At 39.5% G+C, this 18,827-nt stretch overlaps 1 protein-coding gene across 1 annotated transcript in view; it reads left to right on the top strand.

The window, feature by feature from the left end:
• Positions 1-18,827, top strand: part of KAT6A (lysine acetyltransferase 6A) — a 122,046-nt gene that overhangs the window by 36,000 nt on the left and 67,219 nt on the right.

The raw sequence follows: 18,827 nt of genomic DNA, 5'->3' as shown, positions 1-18,827 counted from the left end.
GGCTCTAATGTCCTGGTACCTTGCCTTTTGGTTATTTAATGGGAGTTAGAGTCTTTGCTTCATCTGCATTTGCAGTAAAATGTCTGTGGGAGTTACTTCAAGGGGAAAAATGAGCTAGTCTGTTGCAATTGGAAAAGTCTGTGTCTAGAGTGTGTCTATATGCATGAGCAAACTTTGCTATTTTTAAATTCCTGTGTGAACATCAGATTTTTTGGCTGTTTTGGCTTATTGGAGTAGGAATAGATAAATTGATGTTCAGCTCAGTTCATAGCATTGCATGGGACAAAAAGATGGTTAATACAAAATTATGATGAAATCAAAATGCTTTTTGAAAACCTAAATTTTCAAATGAAAAATATCCTTCAATATACATATTTAACTCACCTTTTATTACCTGTTCCTCTGCTGAAAGGATAGAATAGTACATATGTCAGGAGTTGAAATTTATCTATATATTGAAATTTGTGTGTACAACTGTATAGGAGGTTGTGGTTTGGCAGCGAAAGCTTTCTAGATCACTAATTTGTAAGTGCCTTGAAGGTAAAGTGTTCAATGTCTCTTACATCTTATATATTGCCCACAGGCAAATGCTGTTTTATGAGTGGCAGTAGTTTGTGTTCTGAACTTAAGGCAAGAAATATTTTGTATAGGATCTGCTTTTAAGTGCTTTTGTGGTATCTGAAAAGTTGTTTGCATAGTTACCTCCTCGTATGTCTGCCCTCCTGCCTTCCCAGTTCTGCTTTCCCCCAACTCATCCATGTCGAAGGGATCTGGCTGTAGATTGCAACTCTGCCTACTGTATAGCAGAGGGCTGCCAGCTTGGTAGTCCGGATTCTTTTTAGCACAGAAGGGACATGAGACCATAGCCCTGACCGCATTGAACATATTATTTGTGAGCTTTGAGAAGTTTTTGTGGATAATATTGGCAGGCAACCTCTGACTTTGACGTTATAGCCTACTTTGTTATATTGTTCTGCTCTCTTCTGCCTTACAATCTCCCTTCATGCACTGGTTATCCCATTTGAAATAGTGTTTCCGGAGGCTTAAAGATGAGGAGTAGTTGAACGGTTATGGACAGTGATTTCTCAGCTCCTTAGAGAACTGAACCTATAATTTAACCTGACCTAGCCTAATCCTGACCATGTAACTACATTTAATAACTGCATGTACCGAAGTATTTCATTGGATCACATACTGCTCCAGCTTTTACTTCAGTTTCTATCTCCCTTGTGTATGAGGTTGCTTATTCTAGTTGAGTAATATCTCTGAATTTCTTCCATTATTTATTTGAAAAGTGCTAATATGCTGTCCTCCGGGCCCCATTTAATCTTTTTCTGTTTTCTTATTTTCCTTAGTTCTCTTTAGCCCCCTGATCTGTCCTTGTCTTATTGCTGTAACCCTCTGCCCCTTATTGATCATACAGTGGATTGCAGGTATATTTGTTGACTTAATTATGTATGTGTTTTAAGAAACTGGTTGCCTGAGGCATTTCTGCGTGTGTTTTAAAAGACAGCGTTGCCTCTTGATCTCACGCCAAAAATGTGGTTTGTTTAACTGATATTTTATCTTCAATTGATTTTTCTGTGGAGTTTGGCCCTGGATATATAGTATGGGTATAGATGATTGTGAATGTCCTATAATAGCTGATTACAGATTATGACCCAGAAATTATTTTGCTTTGTATTGTGTATGGAACAGTTTGGTATGAAAATTAACTGTAGCAGAAGCATAGTTAACTTTAATAGCATATCTGGCATCTCTTTTTCTCACACATCACATGTAGTCCAGTAGCAAATCCTTTTGGCTGTGCGCGTTAGAACAGGGGTTAGCTAATTATGGCCCCCACCTCTTTCTGTATAGTTCAGGAGCCAAAAATGTTTTTTTATGTTTCTAAATGGTTGAAAAATATTAAAATGATCCTTAAAACACATGCAAATCATATGTAATTCAGATTTCAGTGTCCATAAGTAAAATTGTATTGGAGCACAGCCACATTTGTTTTCGATTCTGTGTTGCCATGGCTTCTTTCATGTTACCGCGGCAGACTTGAGTAATTGTAACAGAGACCCTGTGACCTCAGAACTGAATATATTTACCGTCTGGTCTTTTACAGACAGTTTGCCAAACCCTGATCTGGTGTATATCCAGAAGATAGCACTTTTTACTTCCCTCTTGACCAAGTCATTGTTCTTGCCTCCTAATTGAACTCCTTGCTTCTGCTTTTGTCCCTTTAAATCTGCACAGTCAGTGGAGTGATCTTTTTAGAAAGTAAACCACTCTCTGTTTAGATAAAATAGGTTAATAAATAAATATCAAGGACAGTTTTGAATGAAAGTTATAGAAGGACCATTAACTTTGGTTAGGATAGGAGCAAGGAACCCCATGTCTTGTGTTTAAATGCTGTTGAATACAGAAGTGACTATACATACGTGTCCATGAGCATTTGTAATTGAAAAATGGCAGAGCCAAGGCTGGGTGGGGTGGCTCACGCCTGTAGTCCCAGCACTTTGGGAGGCCAAGGTGGGTGGATCATGAGGTCAGAGATGGAGACCATCCTGGCCAACATGGTGAAATCCTGTCTCTACTAAAAATACAAAAATTAGCTGGGCTTTGTGGCACACGCCTGTAGTCCCAGCTACTTGGGAGGCTGAGGCAGGAGAATCACTTGAACCTGGGATGCAGAGGTTGCAGTAAGCTGAGATCGCGCCACTGCACTCCAGCCTGGCGACAGAGCAAGACTCCATCTAAAAAAGAAAAGAAAAAGAAAAATGACAGAGCCACCTCCCTCTGTATTGCTGTATTTATTTATCTATAAATTTACATGCAGTAATGCATTCTTTTCTGTGTCTAGTTTCACAAGTTTTGATAAATGCATAGGATTGTATAACCATCACCACAATCAAGATATAGGAAAGATCCATTATTCACTCAAAAAAAACTAGACTTTTGTAGTCATCACCCTCCCCCAACCTGGCAAACCACTGAGCTATTATTCTCCCTATAATATTACATTTTCCAGACTGTTCATATAAATGGAATCATGTATAGTCTTTTAAGTTTGGCTTATTTCATTTGACATAATGCTTTTGAGATTCATTCATATTGTTGTCAATAGTTTGTTCCTTTTTGTTGCTGAGTATTATTCCATGGTGTGGTAAGTACACCGTAGTTTGTTTATCTTTTCCCCTACTGAGGGACATTTGGTTTCAGTTTTTGGCAATTATGAATAAGCCTGCTATAAACATTCATATATAGGTTTTTGTGTGAATATAGTACATTAGTTTCCTGTGGCTGCTGTAACAAATTGCCGAACTGGGTAGCTTTGAAACAGCAGAAATTTATTCCCTCACTATCCTGAGGGTCGAAAGTCTGAAATCAGTATTACTGGACTGAACTCAAGGTGTTGGCAGGGGCACATTGCCCCTACAGGCGTTCTGAGCTTCTGGTGGCTCTTGGCATTTCTTGGCTCGTGGCCAGCAGCAGCATCACTCCCATCTCTGCCTCTTCACATGATGTCTTCTCCTTTGTGTGTGTGTCACCTGTCCCTCTGCTTCTCTAAGGCCACTTGTCACAACATGTATGGCCCGCTTAGATAATCAAGGATAACCGACCCCCCATCCCAAAATTCTTAATGTAATCACACTCGAAAAGACCCTTTTCCCAAATAAATTACCCTTTACAGGTTCCAGGGATTAGGATGAGCTGTCTGTGGGGGATTTCAGTCTACTACTCTAGGTTTTCATTTGACTTGGGCAAATACCTAGGAGGTGTATTGCTGGGTTGTGTGGTAATGGTATGTTTAACTTTTATAAGAAACTGCTAAGCTGTTTCCATAGTGGCTGTACTGTTTTGCATGCCTACCAGCTATGTATGAGTATCTCATTTATTCAGACTCCTCACTGGTACTTGATATTGTCATTTTAAAAAGCCATTCTAATAGGTATGTAGTGGTATTTCATTGTGATTTTAATTTGCATTTCCCTGACGGTTGTGTGAAGCATCTTTTCATGTGTTTTATGTACATACCTTCTTTGGTGAAGTGTCTCTTCAAGTAGTTTGCCTATTTTTCTGGCAGGGGGGCAGATTTCCTCTTTGTTATTCTTTTTTTTTTCTTTTTTTTCTCTTCTTTTTTTCCCCATACCTCTGTTCTCCCTAAAGTTAGTTTTTGGCTCCAGGGAATTGGGAAGATATTTGTGCTTTTATAATCCTTTATATTCCTCAGTATTTCCTTGCCACAAACTTGTTCTGAGTTTGTTTGTTTGTTTGTTTTTTGAGATGGAGTTACACTCTTGTTGCCCAGGCTGGAGTGCAATGGCACGATCTCAGCTCACCACAACCTCCGCCTCCTGGGTTCAAGCGATTCTCCTGCCTCAGCCTCCCAAGTAGCTGGGATTACAGGCATGCACCACCACACCCAGCTGATTTTTTTGTATTTTTGGTAGAGACGGGGTTTCTCCATGTTGGTCAGGCTAGTCTCGAACTCCTGACCTCAGGTGATCCGCCCACCTCAGCCTCCCAAAGTGCTGGGATTACAGGTGTGAGCCACTGCGCCCAGCTTGTTCTGAGTTTCTAAAACTAGGTATATTAGATTTGGGTTCTTTTCTGGCTTTTGGTAGATTTTCTCAGAAAAGAAAATATAATCTAAATTAACATGTAGTGGGTATGTTAGGTCTGGGGTTGCAAGTGACTGAAGCCCTTGAGTAAAAAGGGCAATTTGTTAGTATATAGGACCAAACTATAAGGAATGATAGGGATGGAATTGGTTTTGGGGACAACTGATCTGGGAATTAGATTATTGCCTGGATTATCTCCTCTTCTCTCTGCTCTCTCTTTGAATTGATTACATTGTTTTCTGTCTCAGATGAGTTTTCTCCAAATGATTGGGATCATGGTTGCTGGTGTTTTAGGGCACGTATCCTTCTATTTCAGTGACCCCAGAGGAAGAAAAGGGACCTTCTTTGCAAATAGGCTTAGGAAACCCTGGGAAAGCAAAGAAGAATCTGGTGTCAAGAATGATTGGGCACATAGTAGAGCACAAACAGTTTATAATGCTGGTTGGGAGCGACTGCTGGGTTATTGAAGGCGAGGACCATTATATGATTTGTTACACAAGCCGGATCACTTTTGAGATGAAGGGAAGTACTAGGACAACAGATGTAAACTTGGGCTGTCTCACATACCCCAGTGATGGGGAGGTGATAATCAGACTTGTTGCACAGTAGGGCGCTCTGAGGCTGAGGGTTTGGAATCGGGAAGAGACTTGCCTAAGTGTGTGTGGAAGAAAGCCAGGCAGAGCTCTGGGCTTTATTGAATCTTTTTGAGGCAAGCCAAGATTTCTGTAGATCTGCCCTAATTGGTAAATGTAATTGCTTTATGGATAAAGTTGAAGTTCTAGAATCTGAACCCAATTTCTGCTTTCTCATAGGAAACCAGGTCTGTGCTCTGATACAGTGTTTACTCAACAAATACATGGATTGTCTGATCTGCAGTCTTCTGGCCTATTGTCAATAGATGGTATTGACAATACCAGTCACCCAGGCTGGATTGCAGTGGTGCGATCTCGGCTCACTGCAACCTCTGCCTCCTGGGTACAAGTGATTCTCTTGCCTCAGCCTCCAGAGTAGCTGGGACTACATGTGTGCACAACCATACCCAGCTAATTTTTGTATTTTTAGTAGAGACGGGTTTCGCAATGTTTGCCAGGCTGGTCTTGAACTCCTGACCTCAGGTGATCCGCCTGCCTCTGCCTTGGCCTCCCAAAGTGCTGGGATTACAGGTGTGAGCCACTACCCCCGGCCTGAGCCACTGCGACTGTCCTGTTTTTTTTTGTTTTTTTTTTTCTGGTTGGGTAAATGTGTACTTTTCTTTAATGAGACTTGTGCTTTTTACAAAGGATTGTGTTTTTTTGGTTTTGTTTTGTTTTTGAGACAGGGTTTTGCCCTGTCGCCAGGCTGTAAGTGCTCTGATCATGGCTCACTGTAGCCTCAGTTTTCTGGACTCAAGTAGTCCTTTCACCTCAGCCTTCTATGCAGCTGGTACCACAGGTGCATGTCACCATGCTCAGCTAATATTTAAATTTTTTTGTAGAGACAAGGTCTCTATATGTTTCCCAGACTGGTCTTGAACTCCTGGGCTCAAGCAATCCTCCCACCTCAGCCTCCCCAAATGCTGAGATTACAGGCATGGGCCACTGCGCCTGGCCTGACAAAGGATGATAATGTTTAATATGTTCTGGAAAAACAGGAAAAAAAAATTAAAGGTTTTGTGAAGAATGTAAAATGCACACACATGCACACATTAGTCTTCTCAGGGTCACATGCCACCTTTCCACGAAGATACTTGTTGTGGCCTTTTATGTAGAGTTTTTTTTTTTGGTTTTTTTTTGTTTTTTTAAACTTACATGCTGGATTATCTACACCTAGCACAGTGGTGCTGTATGTGGTTGTTCAGCAAGAATCCAGTTCCTGTGAAGTCTCCTAAGATAACAGCATAAGATAATATTTAACATTTTTATTTTCATATAAACTAATAGCGTTGCCTTTTAATATTTTACTTCAGATTACTTTATGGTTCCTGTTCTTTTATTCAAGTTCTACAGATCTAGTTACTCTTATCCCATTTTATGGTCAAGGAAGGAGACCCATTGTAGTTAACTAACTGATTTTTTATCTTACGTAGCTAGTTACTTATATGCAATGCTCTCACTAATGTATTTTCTGCAACTAATTAAACTAAAACGAGAGCATGCTATTAAAGGGTGAATGATGATACATGATTTGAGACACTTGGTATGAAAGCCAGCCTTGTACAGGGTGCTGTGTGCAGAGTCATTTACTGTAGAGTTTACATTAAAAATTGATTTTCAAGGTAAAAAATTGCTCTCTTCATCTTTGATATTGCTTTATTCACCAGCTTTTAAATTACAGTTTTAAAATGTCTTCTATATATAGACTTTCTAGAACTATACCAATACAGTTGCCATTAGGTGCATGTAGCTATTTAAATTAAAATTAATTAAAGTTAAAGTAATGATAACCACTAGCCACGTTTCAAGTACCCCCTAGCTCATATGTGGCTAGTGGTTACAGTATTGGACAACAGAGATATAGAACATTTCATCATCCCAGAAAGTTTTACTAGACAGCACTGTTCTTGAGAATAGTGTTAAAAAAGTGTCACTTGAGGGGCTAGATGCCGTGTCTCATGCCTGTAATCCCAGCACTTTGGAAGGCCACAGCAAAGGCAGGCGGATCACTTGAGGTCAGGAGTTTGAGACCAGCCTGCACAACATGGTGAAACCCTGTCTCTACTCAAAAAATATATGAAACTTAGCTGGGTGTGGTGATGCACGCCTGTAATCCCAGCTACTTGGGAGGATGAGGCAAGAGAATCGCTTGAACTCAGGAGGCAGAGGTTGCAGTGAGCCAAGATTGTGCCACTGCACTCCAGCCTGGGCAACAGAGTGAGACCCTGTCTCAAAAAAAGAAAATACTGTTTAAGGATGGGGTTTCATTTTTTAGGCTCTAGGATTTTTGGAGTTGAAAATGTTAGCTTTAGATTATCCTAATGAGGAGAGCTTTGTGACTTACTATCTGTGGATCAAGCCTGTCATGTTCACACTTTGCCTAATCTTTTACTAGTCTCTCTGGCTCTGTATATATCAGCCATACTTGGCTGAGGGTTTTTTACGGGGGTGGGGGGATGGAGGGTTAAGTAGTATGGAATTTGCAAATGTTTGTTTTATGTAGTTAAAGCCTTGATGCTTGATATCTTTTCCTTATCAATAAAATGAAGGTAATGAGATACCAACTATATAGAATTTGAATTAATTGACAGGGGTTATGAAGTTAACAATCAAAATTTTAATGAACCTTCTAGTCCTAGTCCCAGGAGAAACTTTTGCTGTGTTTTGAAGTTATCTCAACTTCATCTCTCCTTCTCTAGACTCCTAAGCCCTTAAAGCTCAGTGTAGTGCCTTATAGAACTCAGTCCACACACTTCTGAAGTAACTGCTCTGGACCAGTCACTGTCTTACATAATTTACTAATTCATGTATGATTACCTTTAACTAGATAATGAGGTCCTTGAAAGTAAGAAACCCTGTTTTATACTATAATTTTAGAAATTAAGAACTAAAGGAGACTTTAGAGATAGTCATGTCAAGTATTTTCATTTTACAAATGAAGAACCCTGGCAGGTTAAGTCAGTTCCCCATATTTGGAGAATTAGAATTAAAGAACTAGCCTTTAATCAGACTGTCTATTAGTTGATTATTAAATTAATCTGAAGGAAGTTCTAAGCACTACTCTATATTGAGGATACTATGTTATCTATATAAACTGTCATTGTAGAATAAAGTTATTTATAACTTAGGATTTCAGCACACAATATTTCCTATTTGTTTCTTATGACATGTTCTTGGGGGCAAATTGCATGATAGTTTTGGAGATACAGTATTATGAAAAAGGCATTTTGGTTTTAGATTAGAGTAAGTTGACTGATTTTTTTTTTTTTTTTTTTCCCTGAGACGGAGTCGTGCTCTGTTATCCAGGCTGGAGTGCAGTGGCATGATCTTGACTCACTGCAACTCTGCCTCCTGGGATCAAGCGATTCTCGTGCCTCAGCCTCCCAAGTAGCTGGGATTACAGGTGTGCATCACCATACCCAGCTAAGTTTTGAATTTTTAGTAGAAATGGGGTTTCACCATGTTGGCCAGTCTGGTCTGGAACTCCTGACCTCAGGTGATCTGCCCACCTCGGCCTCCCAAAGTGCTGGGATTACAGGCATGTGCCCAGCCAACTGATTTCTTAGGTTAAATAAATACTCCTGGTCTATATCTTCATGTATTGTACTTGCTAGTATAGGTTGAGCATCCCAAATCCAAAAAGTTCCAAAATCTGAAACTCTTTGAGCGTCAACATGACTCTCAAAGGACATGCTCATTGGAGCATTTTGATTTCAAATTTTGGATTTGGGATTCTCAGCCAATGAATATAATGCAAATATTCCAAAATCCAAAAAACATTTGAAATCTGAAACACTTCTTGTCCCAAGCATTTCAGAGAGAAGGTATACCCAACCTGAGGTGAGGTAACGTAACGCAAGATGTTATGGAGTTGGAGTGTCCATTTATAGAAGCAAATAGGCCTGACTGTTTCTATGAGCTATACGTTCTGATCTGTAGTTTTATATTCCAGGTACAGTTTTCGTTTTGATATTACTATTGTGTACATACATGTGCACATGCACACACACACATATATACTCTCAGACACCTACTTACAAGAATGCTAAGAACAGCAAACTGTCCTAGGTACAGACAAGACTAGACTCTTCTAGGGTCCCTAAACTGTTTCTTTTTTTTTTTTTTCTGAGATGGAGTCTCACTCTGTCACCCAGGCTGGAGTGCAGTGGCGCGATCTCAACTCACTGCAGCCTCCACCTCTCAGGTTCAAGCGATTCTCTGCCTCAGCCTCCTGAGCAGCTGGGATTACAGGCGCCTGCCTCCATGCCCAGCCAATTTTTTTGTTATTTTTAGTAGAGACGGGGTTTCACCATCTTGGCCAGGCTGGTCTTGAACTCCTGACCTTGTGATCCACCCGCCTCAGCCTCCAAAGTGCTGGGATTACAGGCGTGAGCCACCGTGCCGGGCAACTGTTTCTTAAAATTCATTTTTATTCCTCCTAGTACTTGGCAAAGTGGTATGTATATTAGGTATTAATAAGGTAATTGTTATTTGACAGTATACTTTTGCTTCTCAGAAACTTTGTTTATTTCTGTGGTAGCATATGCTTGTAGTTGGCCGGGACCAGATCAGGTCAGGCTTTTTTGCAGAATACAGGTTGTTTCCCTATAGGGTTAGTATCCCCACCTTCTTCCCCCAAGAACTGAAATCATTTTCAGAAGGAAGTCATTGCTTCTGAATCAAGACTTTAATTATGGGCTTTTCTTCTTTTCAAAGGCAGTTCCTTTTCTGCAGTTGTTCTTTGGATGGATGGGTGGATGGATGGATGGATGGATGGATGTTAGGGGAGAGGGAGGGGAAAGAGAGAGAGAGAGAGAGAGAGTGTGTGTGTGTGTGTGTGAGTGTGTATTTGCTTGCAGCATTTGAATATGTGCAGCACATTGGCTTTCTAGACATCCTTTGTATAGTAACAGCATGTGTGGAAGGGCTGGCAGCCTGTAAAACAGTTTTTCTCCTCTTCCCCCTCCTTCCAACCTCACTCCCTCTCTGGATCTGGTGACATTACATAGATAAATGTGCTGGCTAGGAAAACAGCAGAAGGAGTTGAATGTCTGCCAAAAATTTGCAGCATGAAACCAAGCTGGCTGCTTCAGCCTCGCTTTCCTGATCTCTTATTGTGTGTGTGCAGTCTGCATTTGTCAGGGCTTTCCTTACTGAACATTACGTCACTATATTCTCCACCCTTATCACACTGTCTTTTCTTTTGAGAGCTACTGTCCTCGGGTTTCAAACTCGTTAAACACTTAAGGCTTTATTTATACTGTTATGGAGGTAGTATTGAAGATGAAATATATTTAAGTCAGATACATTTTAATTTGATGCAGCGTTAACTTAGAGTATGCTTTTGTATGTTTCTGAGCAGCATTAGGGTAGTGTAGAGAATATCATCTTTTCAAAGGACTTTGAAGACAGAAAAGTACTGATTTTTTTTTAAACACGAATATTTATAATGACTTTATAAGAATCAAAATCTGGAAGCAATTCAAATGTTCCTCAAATGAGAAATGGACTATGGCCTAGTCATACAATGGAATGTTACTGGCAATGAAAAGGGACAAACTATGACACAGCCATTAACATGAATGAATCTCAGATGTAATCTGCTAAGCAAAAGAAGCTAGACTCACAAGGCTACTGACTGTATGATTCCATTTATATGTAGAAATAGTGACCTTTTTTTAGAGATGGAGTTTCACTCTTGTTGCCCCGGCTGGAGTACAGTGGCATGATATTGACTCATTGCAACCTCTGCCTCCCAGGTTCAAGTGATTCTTCTGCCTCAGCCTCTAAGTAGCTGTGACTACAGGTGCGCGCCACCACACCTGGCTAATATTTTTGTATTTTTAATAGAGATGGGGTTTCACCATGTTTGCCAGGCTGCTCTCAAACTCCTGACCTCAGGTGATCTGCTCGCCTCGGCCTCCCAAAGTGCTGGGATTACAGGTGTGAGTCACCGCACCCGGCCGAAGTAGTGATTTTTAACGTTGATCAGCATTGTGAATAGTCATTTCTAGAACACATGATCTCATTTATTAGTCTATTGAATTAAAGAAGGTAATGTAGGATCTTGAAAGTTGGGGTTCTTATTTTCAAGATTTTTTATAAAATTGAGTAGACTGCAAAATATGTCAGTGGTTTTCGAGGGAAAAATTAGCTTTTCATTCTTTTTTTTTTTTTTTTTTTTTTAGACGGAGTCTCGCTCTGTCACCCAGACTGGAGTGCAGTGGCCGGATCCCGGCTTACTGCAAGCTCCACCTCCCGGGTTTACGCCATTCTCCTGCCTCAGCCTCCCGAGTAGCTGGGACTACAGGCACCCGCCACCTCGCCTGGCTAGTTTTTTTGTATTTTTTAGTAGAGATGGGGTTTCACTGTATTAGCCAGGATGGTCTTGATCTTCTGACCTCGTGATCCGCCCGTCTTGGCCTAGCTTTTCATTCTTTGTAAAGTCTGGTGAGAGTGCTTGAATCCATGTCTAAAAAAAGGACTTCGCCTATTAAAGCTTTATGTAGTTATTTAAAAAATAAGTGTGCTCCTACTTCTTTTTTTCCTGAATCCTTTAGGCTTATACAGTTTAGGAAAGCATTAATTTGAATCAGTTTATTCAGGCACCTTATCTATAATATTTTCATTATGTTTGTTACTTAGCATATGCTATCCTGTATTGTAATGTTAATGCACACATGTTAATTTTACAACTAGATCATAAGACCCAGCAGCAGGGAGCTAGTTTTATTATATATTTGTTTCTCTAGCACCTAACTAAATATCCGTATACACAATAATGGTCTGTGTAGGTAACATTAAAGATACGAATAGTATGAGATGATTTCGCTAGCTGACTACTAGTGTGCTAAGGCTGTTACAACAGAATACCGTAGACTAAATGGCTTAAACAACAGAAATTTGTTTTCTCACAATTCTGGAAACTGGAAGTTGCAAATCAAGGCACCGGCAAGGTTATCCTCTCTCCGTGTCTTGCAGATGGTCACCTTTTTGCTATGTCCTCAACACAGGCTTTTCTCTGAGAGTACACTCCTGATTTCTCTTCCTCTTATAAGGATACCAGTCCTGTTGGATTAGTGTCCCATCTTTATGATCTATTTAACCGTAATTACCTCTGTTAAAGGCCTTCTCTCCAAATAGAGTCACATTGAGGAATTAGGGCTTCACCATATGAATTTTTGCGGGTAGCAAAATTTAGCCTATAACACTGACCTCCTGAAGATAGGTAAGTATGCCAAGTTGCTAAGATACTAAATAGAATACATATTGGATACTTCAGTAAAGAAAATAATATATAGGGAATTGATAAAGCAGATGCTGGAGAACTGAAATGCAAAATGGAAAATTGAAGTAATGCCGAGGTAATAACTTCCTGAATCAGCTACAACCCCATGGGCTGGAGGAACAAAAAAAAAAAAAAGAGAGAGAGAGAGATGTGAATTATTAGAAGCTTGGAGCGGGGGCTCCACGGAGCCGAGATTCAGACTTACAAGGAAGGCCCTTTGCCTGATTGCTTTCAAAGACTTGAGCAAGAGGCCCCACAAAGTTGAGTCTCAGATCTCTCAGAAAGATGCCTTGCCCTGCTGCTGTTGGGCTTTCTGGGAAGCATGGTAAGTCTAGTTCTGAGAGAGCTGAAAAGAAGCCGAAGACTGGAAACAACCGTTTCTCCTCGGAAAGGGCCAGTGCTAGGGTTCCAGTGGCAGGATAGGAGATAGCAAGGAGCAAGTCCATTCTTTTGTCAACTTTATGTTCTAGTCTTCCTCTAGTGTGTTCCTGGCTGGTGGAGCTGAATGGGAAGCCACCTGACAGGAGAAAGGAAGTGTGTAGAATCTGAACCCCACGTCATAAGGCCAGGTAAAGAAGAGTGAACTTGGACTTGAAACACAGCAGCTTCATAGCTGGTACACATATTATTGGTGGGAGTACAGCCTCTCTGAAATTTACTTTGGCAGTATGGATCAAAAATCTTAGAAATGTGCATACCTTTTGGCCCAGTAATTCCAGTTCAAGGAATATGTCCTAAGGAAATAACCCAAAAAGTAGTAAAGATGTAAGTACAAAGCTGTTTGACTGCAATATTGCATATAATAAAAAATTAGAAGTAATTTAAATGCTCATCAATATGAGATTGGTCAAATTACCTTATAGCATTTAGTGAAGTGTTACATAGCCTTAAGAAAGATGATATTGATTTCAATTTGTTGATGTGGAAATAAAAATTTAACAAAAAAGCAGATTATACCCCATCCTGCTATGGAGTCGTCTGTGTGTATGTGTGGGTTTTGTTTTTTGTTTTTGAGCAGAGTCTCGCACTTGTCACCCAGGCTGGAGTGCAGTGGTGCAGTCTTGGCTCATTGCAACCTCCATCCCCCAGGTTCAAGTGATAACTCGTGCTTCAGCCTCCCAAGTAGCTGGGATTACAGGTACACACCACCACGCTCAGCTAATGTTTGTATTTTTAGAAGAGATGGGGTGTTGCCAGATTTGCCAGACTGATTGTTTTGTTTTGTTTTAAATCTATGTAAAGAAAAAGCTGAAAACAATATACAGGAAAAGAGACAGTACAACATCAGGTTGAAGAATGCAAGCTCTGGAGCCAGACTGCCTTGATTTGTATCTGGGCTGTGCCACTTACATCTTTATGACTTGGGTAACCCACATTAATCTTTCTGGGGATGTTTCCTATCTGGAAAGTGGTGATGATCTTACCTTCCCCATAGGACATTTGTGAGGTCTGAAGGTTTTAATACCTGTAAAGCATACAGAACAGTGCTTGTGATTAAGTTCTCAGTAGATGCTGGCTATTAAGAGGAGGAAGTGAAAGATTAGGAGAAAATTTTAGTCTTATCTCTCATTTTATTATCAAAATTTTAGTATGAATGTTACGATTTTATAATTAGGATAAATAATAAAGCTTTTCTGTTAAAACTAAAAACAGTAAAGCAGACAAAGATGTACTAAGCATCTTTATTTACATGTAGGAGACCTAGAACTCCAAGGTGCTCTCTTTGTAGGTAACCAAGCATTTCCTGCTGCAGCCTAGATGTAGCTGACAACTGAGGCTTGTCTTTTGACAAGCCCCTATTCCTTGTTGTAGGAGAGTTTCATTCTTCTCAAGATCTGTACAGATCCCCAGGGACTTGTTACACTCACTTCTGGCTAGGTTCCCAAGGCCTTCATCTAACTTTTGCCCTAGCTCCTTGGGTGTTTCTCTTCCCTCTGCACTGCACAGAATCAAACTTAAGCCCCATGCCTTTTAAAAAATTACTGAAAAATTACTCACTTTTTTTTTTAGTGGGCTGCGAGTTTCAAGATTTTTATTGTAGCATAGAAAAAATTTAGAACGGAGTCTTACGGTTTTTTAAAAAGTCCCTTGACCACGTTGACTCTAGGAACTTGTCACTAGCCACCACTTACTCTACATTTCAACCTCCTTCCACCTTTCTTGACCCTCTCAATGCCTTGTCTTAGTTTCTTAGGTAGAAAAGTTTTTGTCTTACTCAGTTACAGAGACACTAATGTGCTGTGTTAAAATAAAAGGTCTTATTACTGATGTTTTAGTTACACTTAGGAACCTGCTGTAGCTTCCACATTTTTGTCTGTCTTTTCCCCTTTCTTAATAATTCTCTGAGAGTGGAAAAAGGGAATAAAAGATTGATTTCTTTTGCTATGAATATTGCTGTTCTTTGAGGAAGGCAGCAGAGAACCTCTGGTCAGTATTTGTTTTAAATATCCAACTTTAAACCATTCTATACTATATTACGTTAGTATCACTATTTACCAATAATAGAAACCCAGCATTTTCTACCTGTAAAACCTCCTTCCTCCTTCTTCCTTCTCTCCTTCCTCTCCCTCCCTCACATTTTAGCTGTAGATTGTTCACTTGAGCAACTGAGTTGAAAACTGCATAATGTATTTAGAGTTCGGAACTTGGAGTCAGACTATCTACCTGACTTTGAATGTTACTTTTGTCACTTTACTAGTCATGTGCACCCTTGACAGTGATTTTTTCTTTAAGGAGCGTATAATGATTTTTGAAGATCCCTTTTAGTTCCAAACCTCATGATTCTGATAACAGAACCTTGCATTCTATCAGCTATGTGTCAGTTATTATTCTTCCTAGGTCTTGAAGAAAATGATGCTATTTGCCGATTTGTTCAAGTGTTCTTAAACCTTTATTTGGCTGAAATAAATGCCTACAATAACAATCTTTTAAAAATTTAATGAACATGAAGGTATTGTTGAACATCTTGCTTCTTCTAAAACATCACTTTTTTTTTCTTCTGTTTTAGTTTTTGAGATAGAGTCTTGTTCTGTTGCCCAGTCTGGAGTGCAATGGCGTGATCTTGGCTCACTGCAACCTCCACCTCCTGGGTTCGAGTGATTCTCCTGCCTCAGCCTCTTGAGTGGCTAGAATTACAGGCGCCTGCCACCACACCCCGCTAATTTTTGTATTTTTGGTAGAGATGAGGTTTCACTAGTTTGGGCAGACAGGTCTCAAAGTCCTGACCTCAGATGATCCACCTGCATCAGCCTCCCAAAGTGCTGGGATTACAGGCGTGAGCCGCCGTGCCTGGCAACCATCACTTCTGTATGTATTTTAGCATAGAAATATTCTTTTGCTAATGCTCTTATACTCAAGTGCCACTAAATTATTTTTTAGGTGGGTAATATGCAGTGTGGTAAATGTGTGTGTACAAAGACTTTAAAACTCTTAATGCAATTGTGTAAGTAAATACCATATATACAGAATTTCTTAGGCCACAGGAAATTTTAATTGCCTATTTCAGGAAGTTAAAATAGAACTAAAACTTGCCCTGAGTTAAGAAATAGCAATCAGTCAGTTAACAAAAAATAAGCTTTGAAGGATAGATACAGTTTTGAAAAAGGTGTAGCATAAACTAGCACTTACTAGGTGTTTCTTACATTTGAATTACACAGCTATAACTTTATCTGATTTAATCTTCACATTAACTTGAAAGGCAGGTATGTTGTATTTTAACACTAAAAAGGTTAAGTAACCTGCTCAAAGTGATGCCACAGTGGCAGAACCCAGTCTGTTTCTAAGTGCTGCTGAGCTGATTCTTGTAGGTAGAGATACAAATGACTTTGAGAGAAGGAGTAAAATACCCTGGAGAATGAGCATAAAGTATGATTTCTGAAGATGAATGAGTAGATTGGGAATAAAGGAAGATAGAGTGAGAAAGTTAGTTTAGTTTATAAAGGAGGGAATTGAATTCCAGCCTGTGGGAGTTGACAGTTGAGCCAGGCAGATGACTGGATACAAAGAGTATTTAAGGAGGATTAATCTGGTAGCAATATGCAGAAAAAAGTCAAAGGAAAGGAAGAGTAGAGAGAGTCAGTCTGTGTAGGAGATTGCATATGGTGACATGACTGAATCAGGAGAGAGGTATGTAAAAGAAACTAAAGTAGAAAGAAAAGGATCACAAAGGAAGGGAGAGGCAATAATAATTTTTAAGTATCATCCAGTATTTGGATGAATGAGGAAAATTATGTATCACTGACAAATAGAAAGTGGAGCTTTCAAATAACCACTAAACCTGTGAAAGGAAGATAACACTTTACAGTTTCTTAGCTTCGAATTCAAATTCAGCAAATACAGATATTGTCATTTTTTATGTCACTTCTGATTAAGAAATAGAAGATTGTCATAGTATCTTAATAGATGATTGGTTTCTCATCTAAATTTCCAATAATCTACATATATAGTACAAGTGGAAATTGAAGTTGATCATTACTGATCTAATTATATCCTTAACTTTGACCAATAATCCTATTGATGTCTAATTGTAGAAGTCATTGAATGAACTCTTCATAATAAAAATGAATTCAATTTAGCATCCCTATTAAAGTTTTGTAATGGCTAATGGGTTATGTTGGAGTTAATTAAAATTATAGAAAGTTATAGACTATATGAATAATGCAAATTATAGGTCTTTTCCCAGGCCATTCATGTTTTTTTTTTATTATAAATCTTTTGCAAGTGTGTACTTTTGAGAACAGATTATCCTTAAAAATGTTTAATAAGCAATCATAGAGTACTTGATAGTATGTGGGATGCTGAAGAACTTGGATTAAAGTCCACCCAAATATAGTTTCCTTGAAGATATAGAATCTAGGAGGAAAGGCTCTGAGTAAGTATTGATAAATGGAGCTAAGCATGGTTTTGTTGCATTTAAATTTCAGCAAACGCTTACTTAGTATATACAGATTCACTTGAAGTGAATTAAGTGGTGATATCTGCTCACCTAGGATATCAGTTTGGAAAAGGTGGCTAAAAATGGAATTCAAAACTGTCAGAAAGGATTTGGTAGGCTATTATTAGTGAAAGAATGAAAAACTTGGTAAAATTAACATGGAGGGCGTGCCTGAGTGAAAGAGAGCCACATGTTTTAGAATGTTCAGCTTGCTCCTTGCTCAAAGGGTCAGCACTTTCCAACAAAGGATGAGTTTTCTAAAGGGAATATGTGTGCTAGTTTGTTACTCTTACGATATTGGAAATAACTAATTTTGCAAAGATTCTCTTAAAAGGCTTACTTTTTTGGTGTGTGAGTGGAAAATATGAATGGTACTTAATTGGTTTCTAATTGTTTTGTGTGGATTTTGTCTTTTGAATTGATAAGTGCTTTGAAAATGTGAATACAACCTTTTCTTTGATTGACTCAAATTTTTATGTTATGTTAAAATGTCCACCAAGGAGTAACATTTACTAGACTTCTTATTGTATATTGGGTTATATTTTCACAACCTTGCAATACTCGTTTTCCTCATGCCCAGCCATTGAGCATCATTTTGGTTTCCTTCACTGTACCATGCCTGAGAATACTCCAATTTTCCACTCTTCTAAGCTTAAGACTTACTGCTCTTTATCCTTCAGGTATTTATATAGTAGAGTGCTTGTCAGTAGATGTTTATCAACTTATAGATAATGTCTCTGCTGAAAATTATTTGTCTCAAGTTCTGTGAAACAAATACCCACCGAAGAAAGTTAATTTCAGGTTAAATTTACTTTACTTGATTATAACTGTGGGAGAAGAAAGGGGTGGGATAAAGTGCCAGGGAGCCCCTAGAAGACTGGAGCGGCAGTGTAGGTTGTAGTTGTAGAGGGATAGATTTGAGAGAAGTTTATGGTGGTTTATGCTCAGAGTAACCTGGATGGATAAGATATATGGTGAAAGAACTTTTTGTTTGAGACTGAAAAGTGTTTGATTGTTAGGTTTAATTCTTAGACTGACTTCACAAGAAAATTGTTAAGACATAAAGGTGAGAGCCGGGCGCGGTGGCTCAAGCCTGTAATCCCAGCACTTTGGGAGGCTGAGACGGGTGGATCACGAGGTCAGCAGATCGAGACCATCCTGGCTAAGACGGTGAAACCCTGTCTCTACTAAAAACTACAAAAAACTAGCCGGGTGAGGAGGCGGGCGCCTGTAGTCCCAGCTACTCGGGAGGCTGAGGCAGGAGAATGGCGTGAGCCCGGGAGGCGGAGCTTGCAGTGAGCCGAGATCGCGCCACTGCACTCCAGCCTGGGCGACAGAGCGAGACTCCGTCTCAAAAAAAA

This window comes from Rhinopithecus bieti, unplaced genomic scaffold (genome assembly GCF_001698545.2).
Source record: "Rhinopithecus bieti isolate Rb0 unplaced genomic scaffold, ASM169854v2 scaffold_13689, whole genome shotgun sequence".
NCBI lineage: Eukaryota > Metazoa > Chordata > Mammalia > Primates > Cercopithecidae > Rhinopithecus > Rhinopithecus bieti.
This window is presented reverse-complemented; position numbering and strand designations above follow the sequence as displayed.